Source organism: Anolis sagrei, chromosome 4 (assembly GCF_037176765.1).
Source record: "Anolis sagrei isolate rAnoSag1 chromosome 4, rAnoSag1.mat, whole genome shotgun sequence".
Lineage (NCBI taxonomy): Eukaryota > Metazoa > Chordata > Lepidosauria > Squamata > Dactyloidae > Anolis > Anolis sagrei.
Window position 1 is genome coordinate 211269968 of NC_090024.1, and position 22464 is coordinate 211292431.

The following is a 22464-nucleotide window of genomic DNA, read 5'->3' on the forward strand; positions in this document are numbered from 1 at the left end:
ATAAATATATATAATGAGATATCTAAACAAAATTCATTTACAGTATGTTTCACGTACATCTATATACATACCCTGTATACAATATTTTTTAATAATTTTGAGCATGAAAAACGTTTATGTACATGAAACCATCAGAAAGCAAAGGTGTAACTATTCCAGCCACTCATGTGGAGTGTATCAGGTTTTGGAATTCCAGGTAAGGGAAGTTCAACCTGTTTTGATAGTTAAGATGTGATGTTATGCTCAAAACAAATTATTTCTTTTGAATGATATGCTTTTGTCTCTAGAGAAGGTTCAGAAATGTGTCTGTGGTGGCAGCATTAATAGTTAGTTAATTTAGTGCTGCGGCCTATAGGTCTTTCACATTCAGGGCAAACAAATAAACACATAAAAATGAGATTATTAAATACAATATAAATACACAATTAAAATGCTATATAAACCAATGGTGAGATACACCCTTAAAATACTACAGAAAATACTAAATGAACTAGCTCTTGCATAGTTAAAAACCAAGTAAAATTCAGTATTATTAAAAGTAAAGCAAGAAACACTTTGGATATAAACAACCACACTATTATTAGGTAAAAGCATCCTCAGAACAGTAGATTGCAATATTAGAAATTAATCTTGTCTGGATTTTCAGTGCTGCCAGAGCAAAAAGAGACACCTTGTGAGTAACCACAGGGTTAGTGTCAGCCAAGAGATAGAAAATCTTTTCTGACACTGTGCTAGATTGTCGAAGATAGGCCCCAGGATTTTAGTTCTTGGCTCAGAATACAAAGAGCAGAAAAACAAATAACGGGGCAAATCCTCAATTTTCAGGGACCCATAAACACATAGATGAAGAACCAGAGGGGTGCTTGAGTATCTGCTATCAATCATCACTTAGGCATACTTTGAAAATGAAGGGTTGTGCAGGCTTGCCTAAGTTTTGGAACTGTAAGCCTAGTCAGATAGAGATTTGACCCTTTCGTGGTCAAGTTTGTACAATCTAAACCAGGCATGGGCAAACTTCGGCCCTCAAGGTGCTTTGGACTCCTACAATTCCTAATAGGCTACTGGTTGTTAGGAATTGCGAGAGTTGGAGTCCCAAACACCTGGAGGATCGAAGTTTGCCCATGCCTGATCTAAACCAACTGGAAAGCTCGGAGTTAGCTTGCCTATCCTGGTGAACACTGTGGTTAAGTATATATTCATGAAGCTTCTCTCTTGAGTTCAAGATAGAGAGATTATCAGACAGAGTAGGGTGAAATTCAAGCAACTTCTGATATATTGTATTCCAGGCTTTGCATTTTGCTAGCTGTTCAAAACATCACTTGTGAAGAACCCTAACTGAGGAGTCTTTTACACTTCTCAATATTTAAACAGGGTTAAACACAGGATTGAATGGAGGAGAGGGAGTTTCAGCAGTTTCTTAAGAAATGTATTCTGAAGAGCCTCAAGTTTCACTACCTGAGAATCATACCATCCCCAGAAATCAGCACTGAACAAGATCTGGGCTATAACTTTGCTCTGAAATATTTTCAGGGCTGGAACAACTAGATGACCCCTTGCAGTGTTGTAAAATCTGAGGATTGCTCCAATAGATTTGGCAGCAGTTAATAAAGACTTGTCCAATGGGGGTAGAATATAAATAAAACACAGAAACCACAAGGGGAACTAGGAGGCCCTCACGGGTAGTGGCCAAGACCATAGTAGTGAAATCAGAGACAGCTCTCACATTGTTGGCAAAGATGGAAATAAGGGATCACTTCCAGTGTGTAGGCAAGGCTAACTTTTTGAATATTGAAATCACCCTTAATTGCGTTTATGATCTCTGATATTATCTGTCTGTCTATCTATCTATTTATCCATCATTTTCTATCAATCATATCATCATAACATGTCTACTGTCATACAGTTCTGCTGTCATACTGCTATTGCAGTAATAATAAAAAATAGATAAATCTATCACAAAGTAGGAGAGAAGGTACAGGCATTGGCAATGAAGCCATTCATGTGAATGGCAAAACACCCAAACAAATTATACTCTTAAAGTGCAAATGTGGCATGGGTTCAATAAAGAGCTATTGGCTACCCTCACAAGACTGACTGAAGTGGATGTCTAACAATCTTGTCACATGGCTCCAAATAAGCATCCTGGGACACTTAGAGCCAGCTTCGGGGATGGAGCCCCACTGCAGCCATCAGACAACATTGCCTGTGGTTCTGCCCCCAGCCGGGATAAAAGTATCACAAGACACTTTCCCTGGCAACACAGGTGTCCTGTGGAGCCAGCACGGGGCCTCCCCGAGAGCGCGATGCTTTCCTCATATGATGGGGAATGCATTGTGAGAGGAAGCTGTGCATGGGACAGAATCTGTCAGCCTGTGGCTCCCTCTTTCCTTTCCGGAAGCCAGGCGAAGTGGGTCACTTCACCTGGCCTTTCACCTGGCGTTTATGATAATGTTGTTGACCCCTCTTAATTTCCTTTTCTAATTTCTGGTTTAATCTATATCTGTATATCAGCATAACATTACAGTATGTTTTACTGTCATAACATTCTGTTTCATAGTGCCATTGCAGAAACAACAACAACAACAACAACAACATAAACCAATCACATAGCAAAGAACAAGGTACAGGAGCTGGCAATGATGCCATTAATGTGAATTAAAAAAAACATACAAATGATGCTCTTAAAGGGTAAGAGTGCAGTAGAAAGTATCATCCATCAGCAATCCTCACAAGAGTGGCTGGAATTCAAATGGCATTAAGGAGTGGTATGATAAAGGCCCTTAGTTAGGTGATACTCTGCCTGTCTCAAGTAAGTGCAACATAATAAATGTTTCTGAATCCCATTTCTCAGGAATGTTTTCCTCAGGGGGAGAGAAAAGAAAAATTACTGATGTGTAATTTGTTTCCCATATCTGAATGTGATGCTTATCACCTGTGCCACAAGACATCCAAAAAATAAGTGTTTGCAATGTGACAAAGGCTTTTGACTTCTAGTGTTGGGTAAGTCACAGAAGTAGATGAACTCTGCAGGAAGATAACCTATTTTAATGCAAATTTCCCTGGGAATAAAATAAAATCTTGTGGAAACAAACAAACAAACAAACAAACAAACAAACAAACAAACAAAAACCACCAGAAGCTGCACTATTTGATTGTTCCTAAATAGAATTGTTCCTTTCCTCCATCTCACCAAAGTTATCCAAGAGATGTCATCTGTTCAGTAAAGGGAATGCTAACATGTAAAGTAGGTCAAATCAGAACACACAGAGAAAATGAAACAGGGAAACACTTAGCTAAAAGATGGCACAATGGTGAACTAGCAATAAATGCCATGAAACATCAGGGGAGGTTTTAAACAATAGGGGAACAGAAAGGATGTCTGAACAGTGGTACTCGGGGTCCTTCTACACTATACTAAAACCCAGGAGGAAGCGGATTAAAGTAACCCGCTTCCTCTTGGGTTGTAGTCCCCATCCCCAACCCAAAATCCAGGCTTTCCCTTGGGGAATGGCTAGATGCCATCCCAAGTTGACCACAGGATGGCATCCAGCCACCCCCCAGCTGGCAGCACAGGCCCCTCTGGAGAGTCCTCCTGATGTTTGGAAATGATACATTGGGGAGGGAGAGGAGGGAAAGCCCCCCCCCTCCTCCTGATGTGTTATTTCCAAGCATGAGAAGGACTGTAGAGAGGGGCCTGTAGTATCAGAAGTAAGTTTGAGGTGCAAAATCGGAGGCCCAAAGAAGTGGAATGGCAGTGGAGACTGACACTCAGGAATGTGGAAGTAGTCCTGGAAGTCAGTCCCTGCAGGGTCCTCATCTCTAAAGATCTAGACCTTAGCTTAAATGTTCAGGTCTTTAGAGGTGTTTAATTACAAGTTTACTCTGCATTAATTTGCTTTTGCCTGAGACACCTCAGGTAAAAAGCAAGACAGGTCTCACGTTTTGGGTCTGTCTGGAAGGGACCCCAGTGAAGTGCTTTTCTAAGGTGAGATGGGCATAAATTGACCCACATGATTTTTTTTTACATTTGAGACTAGTCTATTCTAAGGTGAAGATCATCAGGACTAATTCTCTCTGTGTATGATTTTTGTGGCGAAATAATGTTCAAAACAGATATGTGTATGTGCCTTCAAGCTCTTTATGGCACCTCCATTAATTTCACAGTGGTTTCTTAGGCAAGGAATATTCAGAGGTGGTGTTGCCAGTTTCTTCCTCTGAACTATAGCCTACATCATTTGATATTTGTTGGTGGTCTTCTGTCCAAGTATTAACTAACAAACAAACAAACAACAACAACTAATACTGACCCCGCTTAACAACCAAGTGCCTGATTCCTATCCTGAACTAACTATTCATCATTTGATATTTGTTGGTGGTCTTCTGTCCAAGTATTAACTAATTAACAAACAACAACAACAACTAATACTGACCCCGCTTAACAACCAAGTGTCTGATTCCTATCCTGAACTAACTATTCATCCAAAAGGAGATGCATTCTCAGGACAGCAGGGTTGGGGAAACTTCTAGTCAAAGGATTTAAGTGAAGTCTTCTCAATTAATTTTTCTGCTCCTTGGGTTTTTCAAGGCATTCTATCCCCTGTAAACAAATCAGAGTTGGTGAAAGAGTTTTGTTTGGGACCACATCTTTCTAGAAACTCCTATTCAGCATGGCTATTGATAAGTCCAAAAATATAACATTTTTCAAACTCTGACATGAAGGCAGTCTGGTCAGGAAAAGTAACTACTCTCCTTCTGGGATCTTCTCCTCTGGTAATTCATGCTAGTGAAGGCTCAACATTTTATTTGCAGGCAGACAGAACTAACGAACAGATTGGGAGATTAAAAACACTCTGTGTCTGCTTGTATTTGTCTCTGAAGGACAGTTCTTGCACTAGAAAACTGTTCCTGACAGCTGGTACAATTCCCCTGTCTTTTGCACTGTCAGGATGTCCTTGACAATATCATAAGCTATTTTGTTTCAATTTGGTTTTCTTAGTTAGGATTGGTCTTAAAGGCATCATCATATGATGGAAGTTCATAGAATTACAGAGTTGGAAGAGACCTCATGGGTCATCTAGCACAACTTCTTCCCATGCAGGAAAAGCACAAAGCATCCCTGATAGATCCAGCCTCTGTTTAGAAGCCTCCAAAGAAGGAGCTTTCACCACAGTCTGAGGCAGTGAATTTCACTGTTGAGCAGTTCATACAATCAGGAAGGTCATCCTAATGTTCAAGTGGAATCCCCTTTTCTGTAATTTTAAGCTGCTTCTCATAGGGCATGGTTTCCAGACATTTGATCATTTTAGTTGTGCTCCCCTATTGCCTTGTCCACTCAATATTGATCAGGTTGAATACTGATTTTCCTTTGGGAGAAGACAGATAAATGCTCCCTGATTGGCCGAACATATCTCTCCCAGCATTGTGATATTTCTCCCATTTTTATAATTAAGCTTTAAATATAAAATAACAGAAGGCCTGGCATGTTTGCATGCATTCATATTTGACTGGTATTTTTGTTGAGCAGGAATTACTATAAATTACTGTTTTTCAAATTTTGGCAACTCTCCAAAAAGATCAGAATTGAGAGGCTTCAGTGGATAATTCAGTGGCCCTATTTTGGACCAACCTTAGTGCTCAAATCATTCTTAAAGGCAGCTCTATGTACAACACATTGCAAGCATTTAAACATATGGTTAGCACAACATGAGTAATTGTAGCCATTTAGGGAGGTCACATTTTTTTCTGAGCTGCTCATGAATGGATGGATATGAATGGTCGCAATATGCATATAATGTTTATATGTGTTTTTAAATTGCTTTGCAAACCTGTCACTGTAGGTTGCCCTGAAGCTTGGCTTGCAATCAATTCAACAAACAAACAAACAAACAAAGAGAACAGGTGATGGAGGCTGTCATTTCAATGCAATGAAATATTCAACTCCTTCCCTGTAATGCACTGGTCATTCATGCTTAGAATAGCCATAAAAGGCTTAAGTAATGATCACTTAAAATACAATAAGTCAATTTCATTTTGATTAACACACAACTCCCTTGCTACAATACTTCCACCGGTTGTTGGCCTGTTCCTAGGCATATTTTAAAGCACTGATTATAACCTATAAAGTTCCACACAGCTCAGCAACAGGTTATCTCAAGGACTATTTCTCCCCATATAAACTTGTCCATGTTTTAAGATCTTCTGGGGAGACCTGCCTTTCTGTCTTACCACCCCCACAGGTATACCTGGAGAAAATACAGAACAGGAACCTCTCAGACTGATTGCTTATGGGGAGTAGGCTTACATAATTTGCTGGATTTTCTATTTGCTACTTTAAAAAAAATGTTGTATGTGTTTTACAAGTTTTATATTTTTGATCATTTAACTACCTTTTTTGCTTTTGTATGCTGTTAATCTTTAATTATGTTTGTGTTAAGTACTGAAAGTTCATTTGAGTCCTAAACTGGGAAAAAGTAGGATGATAATGAGTAACAACAACAACAACAGGGTTGAGGCCAGAAACCAGATAAATATCATTCCTAAACTGTCAAATGAAATGGAAAGCTAATAATCTTAGCCTGAAAAAATGTGGGTCATTGTGTTCCCAAAGATCCACGATAGAGGCACTTTCTATGGAAATTAGTTCATCACACACCCTGAAGGCCACATTGAGAAGAAGGCTTTGGCTGACAAAAACTGCAAGGATTTCCATCCCAGCTAATCAAACTAAGTCAACGTAAATAAAACAAAGATTTGCCTTGAGACATTTGTGGAAGTCTTCAGCCTGCCATGCATCCAATATTCTTTGTCACAAAGTAGGTCAGTAATAGACAAGACGTTGCTATAGCAATTTTCATAATATTTTGTCATTATCTTTTCCTTGCAATGTACACGGATTTCAGGCTACATGTGGGCTGTAATTAATGTTCTGAAGATCAGCTTTAGCCTTGTTTTCTCATGACCTTCTTTTTCGTTGTTCTTTTATCATGAGAACAAGAGCAAAAACGTTACAATTTGCCCAGCCTTCACCCCATTTCTCAGCTGAACAAAGAAAGCTGCTATTATTACCATCCCACAACACATCTGGAGATATCATAAAATCACACAATTGGAAGGGGCGCTATGGATCATAGGTCTAACCTATGGGCTTAAAGTAAAGTTCTACAGCTAAAGCAGACTTGCACAACTCAGCAATAGGTAGGGGGCAAATGTTAAAAAGCTAAACTTTGTCAGGCTGTGGATATGTCTATAGAATCTGTAGAAACTGTAGAATTAATGAAGCTTGACACCATGCAGGCCCGTAGCCAGGATTTTGATTGGGGGGGGGGGGCTGAGTTTGATGGGGGGCTGAGTTTGATTCAAGGGGGGGGGGCTCAGGATCTACCCTAGCAAACCTTTTGTATCATTGACCCAATACCCCCATGCATATGGGATATATTGAGCATGGTGATCAGATCATGTTATGAATAAACATAACAGTTTAAATAATGTACCAGTAAGGCCTTCTCATGGGCTACCCTGAGAATTTCAGGTGTGGGCGTGGGCTCAACCCCCCCCCCCCCCCCAGCTACAGGCCTGGCACCATGTTAACTGCCATGGTTCAATGTTATGGGATCCTGGGAGTTGTAGTTTAGTGAGTTGCTAAAAACCTATCTGCAGCCTGAACAAATTTAGCCTAAGACAAGCCCTTAGTGGGTATACTATAGATGCACCTTTTGTGTACCTGAGGATAGGAACAGCCAACTCTTTAGCCATTATTCAGACTCTAGGTTTTTTATGGCCCTGCCTGCACATAGAATACGTGACTGCAGGAATAGGTATATAAAACAGGTATAAGAATTAAACATTTACTAATAATAAACCAGAATCCACAAGGTTTGCTAAACAGGCTGATTTTCCTTTTTATAGAAGCATTTTAAACAGGGTTCACTGTAAACACTGCATGTTGTTGCTGACAGATTTGTGTAAATGATTAGCATCCAGAGACCTTTTACTGTTGACAATTTTTTGTGGCCCTAGTATTGAATCAGGACACACAGTTTAAGAAGCAGAGCTCTACAATGCTACTATAGTACTACAGTGTTACCCTATTGCAACCATTAGAATTAGTTCCTGCCTCCAGAAACTTAAAGCCATAAGGCCTAATTCTACCCTCTGAGATGCCAGAGAACAAGCTTGTGCCCTCCTCTTCTCAACAGCCCTCAGCAGCCCCCCCCCCCATTTTCTCACCATCAAGCTGAACATGCCCACCTCCTTCAACATCTCCTCATATAGTTGGTTCTCATTACCTCTTCTCATCCTTATTGTCCTTCTCTGAACTCACTTCAAATTGTCTATATCCATTTAAAAATGCCAGTACCTAGATACAAGAGTCTGGGGAAATGTAGTCCAAAAAGATGAGATTTCCTAACTCTGCCTCGGAAACTGAACTACATTCTACCCCTACAATAGTTAGAAAGCCGTTTTAAATGGAATAGTTTCAGATATAGACTTGTGTTATACTATACCTCTCACGTCTCCTTGTTGTTTAGGGACAGGTCCTGCTCAGGGCCGTGCCTTCTTCTCGTTTCTCTCAATTCTTGGTTTGGTACTCATGAAGGTCTAGGATTTCAAGGTAAACAAATGAATGTTTATAAAGATCAAATCCTCTCTCTCTTTCAATATGAGAGTGTTTTTATCACATGCATTTCATGTGTTAATTCAACATTGTGGTCCAACTGGCACACATACAGAGAGTTCAGGCCATCTCATATTGCCAAAGGGTTTAACGATATTTAATTATTTTGAAATATTTATACCTCACATTTTCTCTTAAAAGTATAAGGTGGCCAAGTGCAAAAACACTAAATATAAAAATAAACCAAGTAGAAATGTTTACAACACATGCTAAACATGAAAACGGCAGCATAACATAAGAATACAATATGAATTAATATATTTAATATATTTAAAGACAAATTAAAAATATCCAGTTAAAATCATAAACTACATGTCATTTTAAAAGAGAAGGCATTTCCCGGCTCCCAAGTTCATCCATCAGGAAGTAAGGCAAGTCTCTCTTGCAAGGGAGTTTCAGGACCTAGAATTCGGTCAGGATTATTTGCCATGTTGGCTTTGGTTGCTGGGACTTGCAGTTCTTAATATCAGGAAGGTCACATCCTTCCCCTTCCTGAGGCACCTAGACACCAGGGGCCTCATAAAACTAATTCAATGGGTGGGCTGGCCTGCATGAGAGCAGATGATCTTTCAGTCATCTTGCTGATAAATTAAGCCATTCAAGGATTTAAAGGTAATCAGCAGCATGTTGTATTATACTACCTGGAAACAAAATGCAAGGATCTCCACATCAATCTGCTTCACTTATGGGGATCCTGTCAACAATCCGATTACAACAGACTGATTACATTTTCCAAATGCTCTTCAAAGACATCCCTACATAGAGCTCATTGTAGCTATCTACATGTAATGGAGTTTAAGGTATTTATTACACTGGTCAGATGTGTATTCTGTGGGAACTGGTATATTTAGGGCATTGGTTGGGCAAAGACATTCCTGGCCACAACCAAGGATTGGGGATCTGAGGTCAAGACTGGACCCAAAAAGCCTTAAAGTATGAGCCTGCATGTTATCCTGTCCATCACATGTTCATCAGGCTGGCATTCTTCCTTTTGAGGCACCCTCTGAACTTTGGGAAAAGTTTGTTGCAGAGCTAATGACTCTGTTCAGCACCAAAAGTTGCAGGTCATTTTTTTCTTTTGTCTTGTATGGAAATTTATTTGTTTTTCAGTTCTGTGCACATTATTTCTTGAGGGAGAAAATGCCCTGCTGACTTCAGCAGTATCTCTTCTGCTAAGTCACTGTACTTCTGCTTACGTTCAGAAAAAGTTTCTCCTTGTGTTCTGCTATCTATTATGACTTAACTCTAATTGCCAGTCCCAGGTAGAGTTGATGCATTTAATCAATTGATGAATGCTAAGTCAACACTTATATAAACTGCATCATTCAATAGGTTTACTCTAGCTGGAGATAGCAATTAGATACAGGTCTTAGTGTTGCACTCACTGATTTTATTAGCTACTGAAAAGAAAAGAATTTCTCAAAACAAATACTTTTAATTGGGGACGGGGGATACTTATCAAGATAAGTGATGATGATGGTGATTCAGAAAAGTAGAGAAGGATGACCATAGCCTAAGGACACAAAAGGGAAACATGCCAATGCGGCTTGAACAAATTTCCTATTACAACTCTCCTCAGAGCTGCAATATGCCCTGTTAGAGGGCCATCCATACCAAAAGGTACCTCAGGCAACAATTACTGAGCATCATGAAATAACAGCAAGCCGTTAAGTATTTAATTGTATTTCTACTGTGATGGATGGAGAGAAGCTTGTGGAATTTTCTGTTTCACAATTTAAAATAACTAGACTGGCTTTGAGGTTCTAGGCATCTTGAATTGAGTCAGCACAGGGCATCGCTTGCTGCTTTTTCTTCAGGCAGCTAAATAACTTGGGCTGGAGAAAATATTCAGGCATGTATGCTTTGTAATTTTCCTTTGGAAGGTCAAATGAATGAAGGGTGGTTTAGACCAGGAGAAACTGCAGAAGGGAAAGGCTAAACTTCTCCTGCTTATATGAATTCTTGTCCTGACATTGAATGTTTGCTGTATATATGCTGTGCTCCACCATGAGTCCCTTTCAGGGTGAGAAGGGCAGAATATAAATGTTTTAAATAAATAAATAAATAGGCACACCACCTACGTTTGGACACAGAAGAATGTAGCGCATTTGGAATAATTGTCTGTATGTGGTTCCTATTCAATAAAGGCTGATCCCTATGGTGCCAAAGGGATCATTCTTTATTTTAATTAGAGCAAAACACTAACAGGTGATCGTACTATTAGAATAAATTTAGATGGAGATACTCACTGTGGTAGAAAAACAGAGTTTTACAATCATGCATGAAAAACAACACAAGTGCAGCAGGTACTCTGATCCATTGAAAACAGATTACCAAGGAGAAATGTTAGTGCTGATTCATGGCCAACGTTAGTTGGGTATCTGTTGCAATGAGGAAACATTCCCCTCTTTGATCTTTAACATACCACACATCATATACAAATCTATAATTACACGAGGTCAGGCAATAGATGAGGATACAATTAACTCTCTTGAAATTTGTGGTTTATATTTTAGTGATGAATTTATCTGTACATATTTTATATTTTATAAATTTTCAGATTTATATATATTTACTTTTATTGAACAATTTCCATTGATATATTTTCTCTCTTTTGGTCAGACTTGTGAATGAATATGGAATATTATTCCATGGATAAATCAAGGAGTGGAAATTGTGCTGAGTTTCAAATATGTTTTAAAAACATATCCATTTATAAATATGTTTACTTATTTAAAGTATATTTTAGAGGTGGTATTTCATTCTGGTAACTACGACCAAGCGTGGGCAATTTTTTTTTGCCTTGGGGCTGCATTGTGTGCCTGGCCAGGAGGGCTAGGCCACAAGGGATGGAAGCCGGGAACACCCTGGGTGGGGAGGTCCCTGGAAAAGACAGGGCCAGAAAGGAGCAGGGCAGGGCCCGACTCATCCTCAGGTTGTCCTCCCAGCATAAGGACGGGGCTGCTCATTCCATCCTTATGCTGGGAGGAAGGTAGGACATACAGTGTCTGCTCTGATCCTCCTTCCCATCTTCCTCCCCCAATCCTCGGGCTGTCCTCTGAGCATTATGCCAGGAAGAAGGTGAGACAGGTGTCGGCTGAGTAAGTTCCAGAGGGCTCTCATCTACTGCATGCCTCCCTCAAGCCATTCTCCTGGCATAAGAATGGGGTCACTCACACTGTCCTTATGCCGGGAGGAGAGTGAGACACACAGTGACTGAGAGCACTCCAGAGGGCTCTTAGCTGCTACATGCCTTCCTCCCCCATATTTTTGGCAAAAGGGTGCATCAGGCCACCATGTCCTAATGCCAAAAAGACAGGGAAAATCAGGAGGACCTGAGGTAAATGTCTAGGGGGCTGCATATGGCCCCTGGGCCTTACTTTGCCCATGCCTGTATTAGCTGGAAAGTTGGAGGTCATTCACCTACATCCTTCTTTTTCTGTTTCTGTTTAATGTGTATGTTTTAGTGTAGCAGTTTAATGTGGTTTGTAGTGTCAGTTTTGTAAGTTGTAATTATATTTTGTTCTTTTTGTAGACTTGTCTTATATATTGTTTCATATGAAATAAGAATGTATGTGTATTGGGGCAAACCTTCCTTGGCAAATTGAAAATTTCTCCCTCATTTCATATACAAATTAGTTGCTTTAAATTATTGATTTTAAAACAGTTATTTTGTACTGCCTTCTTATACTGCATTATAGATGTTACATTTTATTGCAAAATAAAGTTTCACACTGTCTTGCACACTCGATTATATATGATTTTACAGAACTAGCTTAGATATTTTATTATTACATGATATAAACCACAATTATGTGCCTTCATATACTTGAGTCAGGTTTTATTTTCTACTGAAAATAAGTATTTTTCTGTTAAGAAATTACTTCTAGTAATGTGCAAAGTTGGTCTAACACTGTCCCAGTGTAGATAAACAACAATATAACAATAATATCATTTATTATTGCGATCCTATAATTCATTCTTGATATTGATCCCAGATGCTTCTGCAGCCATTGGCAGGAGTGCTTCTTCCTCTGTCGAAAATGCCAAGCTTTTTAAAAAGAGCACAGCAGCATCCATTGCTAAAGATGCCAAAATCCTCAAGCAAATGCATCTTTGTCTTTGGCCAATGTGATTGGCAATGTTTCATAATACTTCTGAAATTTGTCACTGCTGCCATTGTTCTCCATGTATACAATAGTATTCTTTCTTTTACTATTCACATCCATAAAAGCAATTCTAACACCTTTTGGTAACATGATCACTCACCATTCATTAGTAACACAACCGCTGGCTACATTAATGCTACCAGTATTGATTTCTGTTACCACTGACATTCATCCTCAATGTTATCAACTTCCATCACTAAAGCTTTGACCATCAATCACTACTAGTTCCAAACCTCCTCTTGATATTGCTACTCGCTGTATCTGCACTCATTACCACAACATCTCTTTCAGTGCCAGCTAGACATATCACCAGCATCCATCAATACCACCATTACCATCAATCTTGGGCTCCACCCACATCCATCACTGTTACAGTAGGCAGCATGAGTAGTACCACCAGCATCTATCACCATGCAGTAAGAAGATGCTGCCAGTCACCTCCAGCAAACTATCAGCATCAGTGGTATTCTGTACAGATAAAGCTGGCAGGACTCAGCTACATTTTCAGAGAGGAAGAGCCTCAGGCCCCATCCTTCTACCCACCTTGGAGAGCTCTTTCAAATTTGAAAATGTTCCATAAAAGCAATAGAGGAACAAGCTTATTGTTTGTGGTTCCAGTTTTGTCTTTGCATGCTCCAGTAGCTCAAATATAGCAGTGCTATAATTAACTTTAATTAATAATAATCAAGGAAGTGCCTATGAGCATTTGTGTCTGGGTTACACTAACTGCCAAACAGCTCTTTACCTTTTGCTTTGCTCCACAGTAAGCTCTCATTTCAGCACTCATTCATTCTGCTTCTATTTGGATTTCATTGGGATGAGAGTTTAGGATTGAGTTTGGTGGAAGGAAATCACACCAACAGAATGAAGTACGTAGAATTCTGTGCATGCCTTGACATCCTACATCTTGTTAGTGCCCTGTGAATGTCTGATGACTGGTCCTACCTAATGATTTGTATGGAGCAATCCATAATAGCTCTTCACGTAATGGATTGATCTAGTACAAAATCTTTTACAAGAAGAATGTTTGACAAGTATAATTGGCTCTCCACATTTGAATTTTGTGGATTTGATTATTCATGCATTTGATTAAAATATATTCTCTAGGATTCTGTAGGTGCTCCAGTGTAACTGTATGGTCAACTACCACCAGAAGCTGATCATAGAGTCTTGCTGAAGAACTATAGATTATTGGAAATTCTAGGTCATCCAATGCATTTCTCCAATGGGAATTTTGAGGCCTTAGGAATTCTTAAATTGGTGTGCTCTCAATTGGTTTTTTATTTGCAGCTTTCCCACTTTTGCAGGGATCTTGCATCCTAGCCTCAGCAGATGACCATAATGATTGCTACAGATGGCTGGCCAAGGCATTTTACTAACATTTGACGGATGTTAAAATCCATGTCATTTTACTGCTTTACAGCTGCTTTTATTGCATATATACTTTTTCATTTTAAATTCCATCTTAAATTTAAATTGTTTGGATACTTAAATGTTTATTGCTAGCTGTTTTGGAAGATCTTGGTAAATGGCAGGGTAGAGATTTTGTTGTTATTGTGTGCATTCAAGTTGTTTCTGATTCATGCTGATGCTTAGTTGAACCTGTGTTTTGGGAGGAAGGATTTTATTCAGGAAAGGTCTGTCTTTGCTTTCCTCTGAGGCTAAGGGAGCATTACTTGCTCAAGGTCACCCTCTAGATTTCTATGGCTAAGTGAGGATTTGAACCCTGGAGTGGTAATACAACTACTATAACCTGCTGTCCTCCAGAACTCTTTTAAATACAAATAGAAGATATGGGATAGATATTTTCTGTAATATTCCTTGCTATTTTTTTCCTGGAAAACTAAACATTTTATTTATTTAGGGAGACTCAAAGCGATGTACAGCATAACAAATAGCAAAAAATCAATGCATCACATACGAATAAAAACAATACATTGCATATCTTAAAACAATAACATATAAATGTAAATTAAAATCATTAAAATCATCAGACATGATTGTTTGCTGGTTTGTGTAGTTTTCAATTATCAATCTTGTAGGCAGCGCAATTATAATGAAAGTTTGTGATGGGGACCAGAGCTGCCAAGGCTGCCCAACACAACCAGTAAGGAAATGAGGGGAAAGCCTCAGAGAGCAGTTTAGCTCATCCAGGTAAGTAGTCCTCACACATCAACAGATGTTGCAGCAAGGAGGTGAGGCGGGGGATGGGGGAGAGCATGGAAGCTCCCTGCTCAAATGTAGCTGCTGCTGGGTGGCAAGACAGTAGGGGGCCGCGGAGGCTCCCCACACAGATGTTTCTGGTGCCAAGCAGCTCCCCACTCAGATGTAGCTCCCCACTTATAGTATATATCTACATCCATATTGTCTGGTCTGCTATAGGTAAAGGTAAAGGTTTCCCCTGACATTAAGTCTAGTTGTGTCTGACTAGGGGGTGGTGCTCATCTCCATTTCTATGCTGAAGAGCCAGCATTGTCCATAGATGTCTCCAAGGTCATGTGGCCAGCGTGACTGCATGGAGCACTGTTACTTTCCTGCTGAAGTGGTATTTAATCATCTGCTCATATGTGCATGTTTTCAAAGTGCTAGGTTGGCAGAAGCTGGGGCTAACAGCAGGAGCTCACCCTGCTCCCCAGATTCAAACCATCGATGTTTGGTCAGCAAGTTCAGCAGCTCAGTGGTTTGATCTGCCGTGCCACCGGGGGCTCCCTGGTCTGCTATACTGCAATCGATTATATTAGATGTCCTTAAAATGGATATGAACATTTATTCTACAACAACATCTTTATTTATAACCCGCTCTATCTCCCCGAGGGGACTCAGAAGACAAGCACTGACAAAACTTGTCCTGCTAAACTGTTTCTATTTTGCAAAAACTCATGATTCCCAATCAGTCACAGGGACCAGGAGTCAAGACAAAATGTGATAAGTTTCCCAGTGAGCCAAATCCATCCTTTAGTGAAACAGAATTTCCAAGTAGTTGTATTGAACTAGCTCTATCTCATCTAAAAACTGAATGAGGAAAGCTGAATATGATACAGGTATATGGCAGTTAGAGAAACCTAAACTGGTGATATTAGATGTAGCAGTTTATGACCAAAAGGACTATGTCTTTATTGAATTCTGTGTTCAAGATAGTAAAGATGTTAATGCAAATTAAAAGCTCTCTTTAAGTATATGTCTTTTGGGTGGAGCCAGTTTTTATTAATAGGGAAATTGCATGCCAATAAATTATTATCCAATAAAACAATTTCACATAAAAGTTTGCAGAAAATTAAAACAAAATGTCCTAGGCAACATTACTTAGAGAACTGGAATACTTTTCTTGGAATATTCACATCATTGATATAGATATAGATAGATAGATAGATAGATAGATAGATAGATAGATAGATAGATAGATAGATAGATAGATAGATGATAGATAGATAGATAGATTTAATGTGTATTCCACCTTTCTCCTGGTATGGGATTCAAGCTGAGATATACATCAATAAACTACTGGAAGCCAAACCTGCTTATACATCTGGTTTTCCTCCAGGAAGATAGTGAGAAATATCAATATTTAGAAATTTCAAGAAATTGAAGAGCTGATCATTCCAAACAGATGTTTTTTCTCCCATAAAACATGACTTCCAGAATCCTCCAGCCTGTATACTGGCATATTTGGAGCTATTATTCTTTAGAAACAGTAACTTTGCTGTGCTGAAGGGCTCCCAGAAATGGTCACACTTTTGCTGGGTTGTGTGATATCCTAAATCTGACCCAAGCATTAGCAAGAGCCCTCAAATTGATTCTTTTTGAAGACTTTCTTAAGTGATAGATGTTTGGAAATTAACCAGGCAAGCTACCTGGTGAGAGTGTCATGAAACATTAATAGCTCAGGAGATACATCTCAGTTGAGAAAATAGAACAGAACACTGAAATGCTTTAGTTGAGAAACACTTTAGAGACTTCAGATGCCTTTGAAACTTTCCTGTTGTCTCTGCTACTCTTAGAGGTGAAATACAAACAGGGTCATTCTACTGAAGCACTGCAAACAACCTGACCTGCTCTTCTTCAATATTTCACAATTAGAAGCACTCTTTGGTAGCGACAATAGAAAACAAACAGGAAAAAAGCATCTGAATTACTAAGTCAAAGCTTTTTGGCCTACTGCAGCATGACTGAATTCCTGTCCTAATTTTTTCTTACTTTTAGACTAAAATATTGTGGGAAAGAAGCCAAATAGCTACTCAACAGAAGCACAGAGGATAAATCCATATGCATATACTGTGAATCAAAAGCAGACTATAGTAAAACAGTGATGCTATGATCTACCTTCCACTACATACTGTAGTTAACCTACAATCAAAGAGCATTCTGAACTTGACCAATGATGGAATTGGACCAAACTTGGTACACAGAAAATACTAGAAGGGTTTGGTGGGCATTGATCTTGAGTTTTGGAATTGTAGTTCACCTACATCAAGAGAGCACTGTGGACTCAAACAATTATGGATCTGGATCAAACTTGACACAAATACTCAATATCTCCATGTGTGAACACTGGTGGAGTTTACAGAAAACAGACCTTGACATTTGGGAATTGTAGTTGGTGGATTTATAGTTCACCTACAATCAATGAGCCCCTTGAGCCCCACCAACACTGCCATGCACTGAACACGCCTGCTCTCCCCTCCCTGCTTGGACCCTCAGAAAAAGCCCTCCCCTTGGCTAAGAGGCTGGCTGAGATGCCAGTCAATCACAGCAGGGGAGGGCTTTTGGTGGGAGGATTCGCCATCTGTTTCCAAAAAGGAAAAGAGGGACAGATGGAGAGATCTTCAGCCTTCTCTGACAAGAGGGTTCCTAAGTGTTTTCCGATGATCTTTGATGACCCCCCTGAAACCCCCTTCAAGATCCCCCCCCCCCCCAGGGGTCCTGACTTCCAGGTTGAGAAATGCTGGTATATGCTCTGATTATTCTCTTGATTGTTTAATAGCTTTATTTATTGCTTCTGAACAAATCTTGACAAGAAAACCCTATGATACCTTCACCTTAGAATAATAAAATAAAGGATCTGAAATGACTTGAAGGCACACAACAAGTCAAAACTTATGTAGATCTTTCATTTAAAAGATCTGCTCTAGTTGGGACTTGCAAGTAGATTTAAGAAGACTCAGAAGAGGCAAAGGCAACCCCTTTCTGAACAAATCTTGCCAAGAAAACCCAAATGTGTTATGTATTTTTTATTGATGAATACTTATTTTGATTTTGTTTTCATCTACTGATTATTCTTTCATTATAGCTTACCATTCTCCTAGCTTCAGCTCTCCGTCTATATATGGAGGTAATATTTTACAGGATTGCTATAAAGGATTATGATTATGTGAGAACATCTGTGAAACATTCTAAATGTACAACAATGGGCTCTTGGCATCCTCTGGGGTTTGGCGGATGCTCAAGTTTCATTATATATACTAGCATACTAAATTGGTATCTCTTATATGATTTTTTTTAGATTTTTAAAAAATGTTCAAGTCATGGATGGCTGAATCTGTGGATGCAGGATCTGTTGATAAAGGGAGCTGCCAGTATATCAAAGTTTAAAGACTTAAGTGATATTAAAGTAAGTACAAAACCCCCATAAAATGTTTCAGTGCCTAAATGTGACTTAATTTAACTATATAAGAATATTTAAGAACTTAAAATCTACTCAATTTCTAAATGTTGTTATCCTAATTGCATGGCGGTTTTTCTCTGGACAAAATCCAGAGAAGTATCTACTGGAACAACCCAGCTTGCCAGAGTTCTGGTACTATTTCAGTTTCAGCAGTCACAAAGACCTTGTTCATTCGTTCAGTCGTCTCCGACTCTTCGTGACCTCATGGACCAGCCCATGCCAGAGCTCCCTGTCGGCATCACCACCCCCAGCTCCTTCAAGGTCAGTCCAGCCCCTTCAAGGATGCCATCCATCCATCTTGCCCTTGGTCGGCCCCTCTTCCTTTTGCCTTCCACTTTCCCCAGCATAATTGTCTTTTCTAGGCTTTGCTGTCTCCTCATGATGTGGCCCAAGTACTTCAACTTCACAAAGACTTAGATTAGGCTAAAAAATGCATAGGCAAAGGTTCCTTTGTTAATGAAGCCAAGGTTGAAGGGCTGTTGTGTGTTTTTTATCCTTATCTGGTTAGTCCTAGATCAGGGATATACTATGGGTAGCCCTCTGGAAGTTATTGGAATGCAACTCCCATCAAAACTCCAAGCATAACCAATGGTTTGTCATGATGGGAGTTAAAGTAAAGGTAAAGGTAAAGGCTTGCCCCTGACATTAAGCCCAGTTGTGTCCGACTATGGGGGTAGGTGCTCATCTCCATTTCTAAGCCGAAGAGCTGGTGTTGTCCATGGACACTTCCAAGATCATGTGGCTAGCATGACTGCATGGAGTGCCGTTACCTTCCCGCCTATTGATCTGCTAACGTTTGCATGTTTTCGAACTGCTAGGTTGACAGAAGATGGGGCTGACAGCTGAAGCTCCTGCCACTCCATGGATTCGAAGGAAAGGCTTGCAGGGTGGCTCATGGTGCCCTGCACACCCTTCCTCCTCCCCTCATCATTATCTGCAACCCAGGCAACACAGGAGGCTTCCTGTGTTGCCAACTCCATAGGAGGAAGCCGCACACACTAGGCTTCCCCCCATGGGATCGCCAGCCAGCCAACAAAGTGACCCAGGATGAAGCGAGGTGAATAGAATTTTAATGGCACTGAAACATGCTGCTACGTGCTGAATATTCCTTATCTGGAAGTCTGAAATCTAATATACCCTATAATTGTCTACAAGGATGACTGAGATCATGTCATCTATGCATTCTCATGGTTCTGTGTACATAATCTTTGTTTTATGCACAAAATTATTAAAATTATTGGATAAAATAATCTCCAGGCTTAAGTATATAAGGTACACATGAAATATAAATTAATTTGGCATTTAGACTTTGGTCCTATCTTCAAAATATCTCATTATGTACAAAAATGGAAATATAAATATGCACAAAATCTTGAAAAAAAAAACCCTTTTAGTCCCAAGCATTTTGAGCAAAAGATACTCAACCTGTATAAGGCAGAGCAATAAGGTCTGAGAAGGCTGCTTTCAGTCCTGACTTCTTTTCGGAGGAATCATAATAGGAAATGCTGCCCAAGATACAGCCTCAGAGAGGTCACTGCTGTGCCTGTCCTTGGCTCCCGCAATGGGAGTCATTAGAGCAATAAAGTAGAGCACTATTTACTAATGCTGCTATAAAGCAAATATTGTTCCCTCTTGAATGATTCCACTATTGATTACAGGGGAGGGGAAAATATAAAGCACAAACACAATATCTATGATATTATGAGTTCTGAGAAATTGGCACTTGCTTCCTCTGGTGTTTGTGTCTCTATGCTTGTATTGCTTGGGGTACAGCTTTATAGGCTCTGTATGGACAATGCAAATAACATTTAAGACCAATATTATGCTACCTGATTCTAGCTGGAGGACATGGGAATACACAGTAAAATGTCTGACTACCTGTTAGTGCAGCCAAGTCCCTCTTGGCTAATCTGAAGCCATATTTATAATCTCCCCTGGGAAAAAGGTTTTCTTATCACCTTGATAAAGGAGGAGATTCCCCTATTTCTTGGCTATACTTTTCAGAAGACCGTCCAAACTGATGACATCTGACATGATGAATTGATAATAAAATATCAGTACTACCAAAGGCAAAAGCAGACCAAAAACACTGGGAGTTGCAGACCTGTTAAAAAGGAGGGTGACTGTGGGAGAGATGTGATGAGGTTGCCATGTTCATTTTTGGAACACCTCTTGATCAAAGGATAGCTTCCTTGAGTCCCAATTTTGTGGAAAAGATTGTGTGTGTGTAGTTAATAATTAATAATTGTTTTGAGTAAAATGAGATTTGTGACAGCCAAAAGTTAAATGTTTACACTGAAACAGTCATGATTCTGCCATGCAGAACTAAAAGCTCATCTTATGGTGATTCTATGTGGTGTTGGCAGGTAGGACTGGGGCCAGTTCAAGACATTCTGCTGTCTGAGGTATGTAACAATATATACATGCCATAACTAATTTCTTTCTTCAGTACTAGTGCACATTATCTATTACAGATGGAAGTAGTAGTCTACTTCATGGAAGCACTGGGTGAGGTACATAGTTCTTGCCACTGATTAGATAGATAGATAGATAGATAGATAGATCCTAAAATGATATACTTGTGTGCCTGAGTCATTTCTGACCCCAGGGACTTCACCAGACAGGCAAAATAGCCCATCCTATGACGCTTGGACATTTCTTCAGGCACGGAGCTTGCCAGATCCCATCATATGATGTTGAACTACTTTCGGTGGGGGTCAGTGCCTGAAGAGAGGTCCAAGTGTTGCAGGAGGCAGCACTGGTAACATGGGAGACTTGTTGCATAGAAAGCAATGGGGAGGGGAGGCCGGGCGGTGATGCTTTCCCCCATGGGATAAGGTGAAGGGCACGAAGGGTGATGCTGGGTGGGGGCAATGGGTTCCCCACATTACACACCAGGCCCCACCATATACACCATGGTCCGTAGTGAATTCCCCCCCCCCACCAATTTGATGAGGTCCTAAGTCAACCTTATCATGTGATTTTTCTGGGCAACATTTGTTCAGAGGGGGTTTCCTTTAGGCTTTCTCTGAAGCTGAGGGTGTGTGAATTGCCCAAGGCCACTCACTGGGTTTCCACAACTGAGTCAGGATTCATACCCTGGTCTTCAGAGTCTTAGTCCAATGCTCAAACCATTACTCCATACAGGCATTCTTGGATTAAATACACAACTAGAGTTCTAAGTTATAAAATTAAAACCTGTCTACACAAAGATCTATGATATTTTACTGTTTCTGCATAAGAGGAGCCACTCTAGAAAGTGCATACTAATGTTTTTATGTTGTATGCTGATGCTTATATGTCAAACCGCTTTGAGTCTCCTGCAGTAAAGATAAAGCGGGGTATGAACAAATATAATAAATATAATAATAATATCACACAAAAGGACTATAAGCAGAGGCATAATACCATTGCTCAGATTATCAATTGGAACTTGTGCCACAAATATCATCTGCCTGAGAAAAAGAACTGGTGGGATCACAAGCCTGAAAAAGTTATAGAAAATGAATTGGGACTTCTAAATTCAGATGGACAGAGTTTTGGAGCACAATACTTCGGACCTCACAACAGTGGAAAAAACACAAGCATAGATCATTGAAAGACACAAGCATAGATCAGCCATAGCAGAGCACCTGATGAACCAACCTGGACACAGCATATTATTTGAGAACACAGAAATGCTGGACCACTCTAACAATCACAATGTCAGACTAGACAGAGAAACCACTGAAATCCATAAGCATGTGGACAATTTCAACAGAAAGGAGGAAACGATAAAAATGAACAAAATCTGGCTATCAGTATTAAAAAACTCTAAAATCACAACAGCAAAACAACAGAGAGGAAACAATGAGGGACAGCTAATCACCTCTTGACAAAAGATTTCCCCAGGCACTAGCAAGCCACACCAAAAAACTACCAGGCCATCAAATGCTAATCAAGGTGGTCAGTTGAAACAT

The 22464-nt window shown here is 39.8% G+C and overlaps 1 protein-coding gene across 2 annotated transcripts in view; it reads right to left on the minus strand.

Annotated features, from left to right (window-relative positions):
* The window catches only part of DLGAP4 (DLG associated protein 4), a 431492-nt gene that overhangs the window by 164368 nt on the left and 244660 nt on the right, over positions 1–22464 (minus strand). For both annotated transcript variants that reach the window (XM_067468148.1, XM_060772311.2), the window contains one exon: positions 8505–8598. The gene's annotated coding sequence lies outside the window, so the exon portion shown is untranslated. The remainder of the gene's footprint in view (positions 1–8504; positions 8599–22464) is intronic.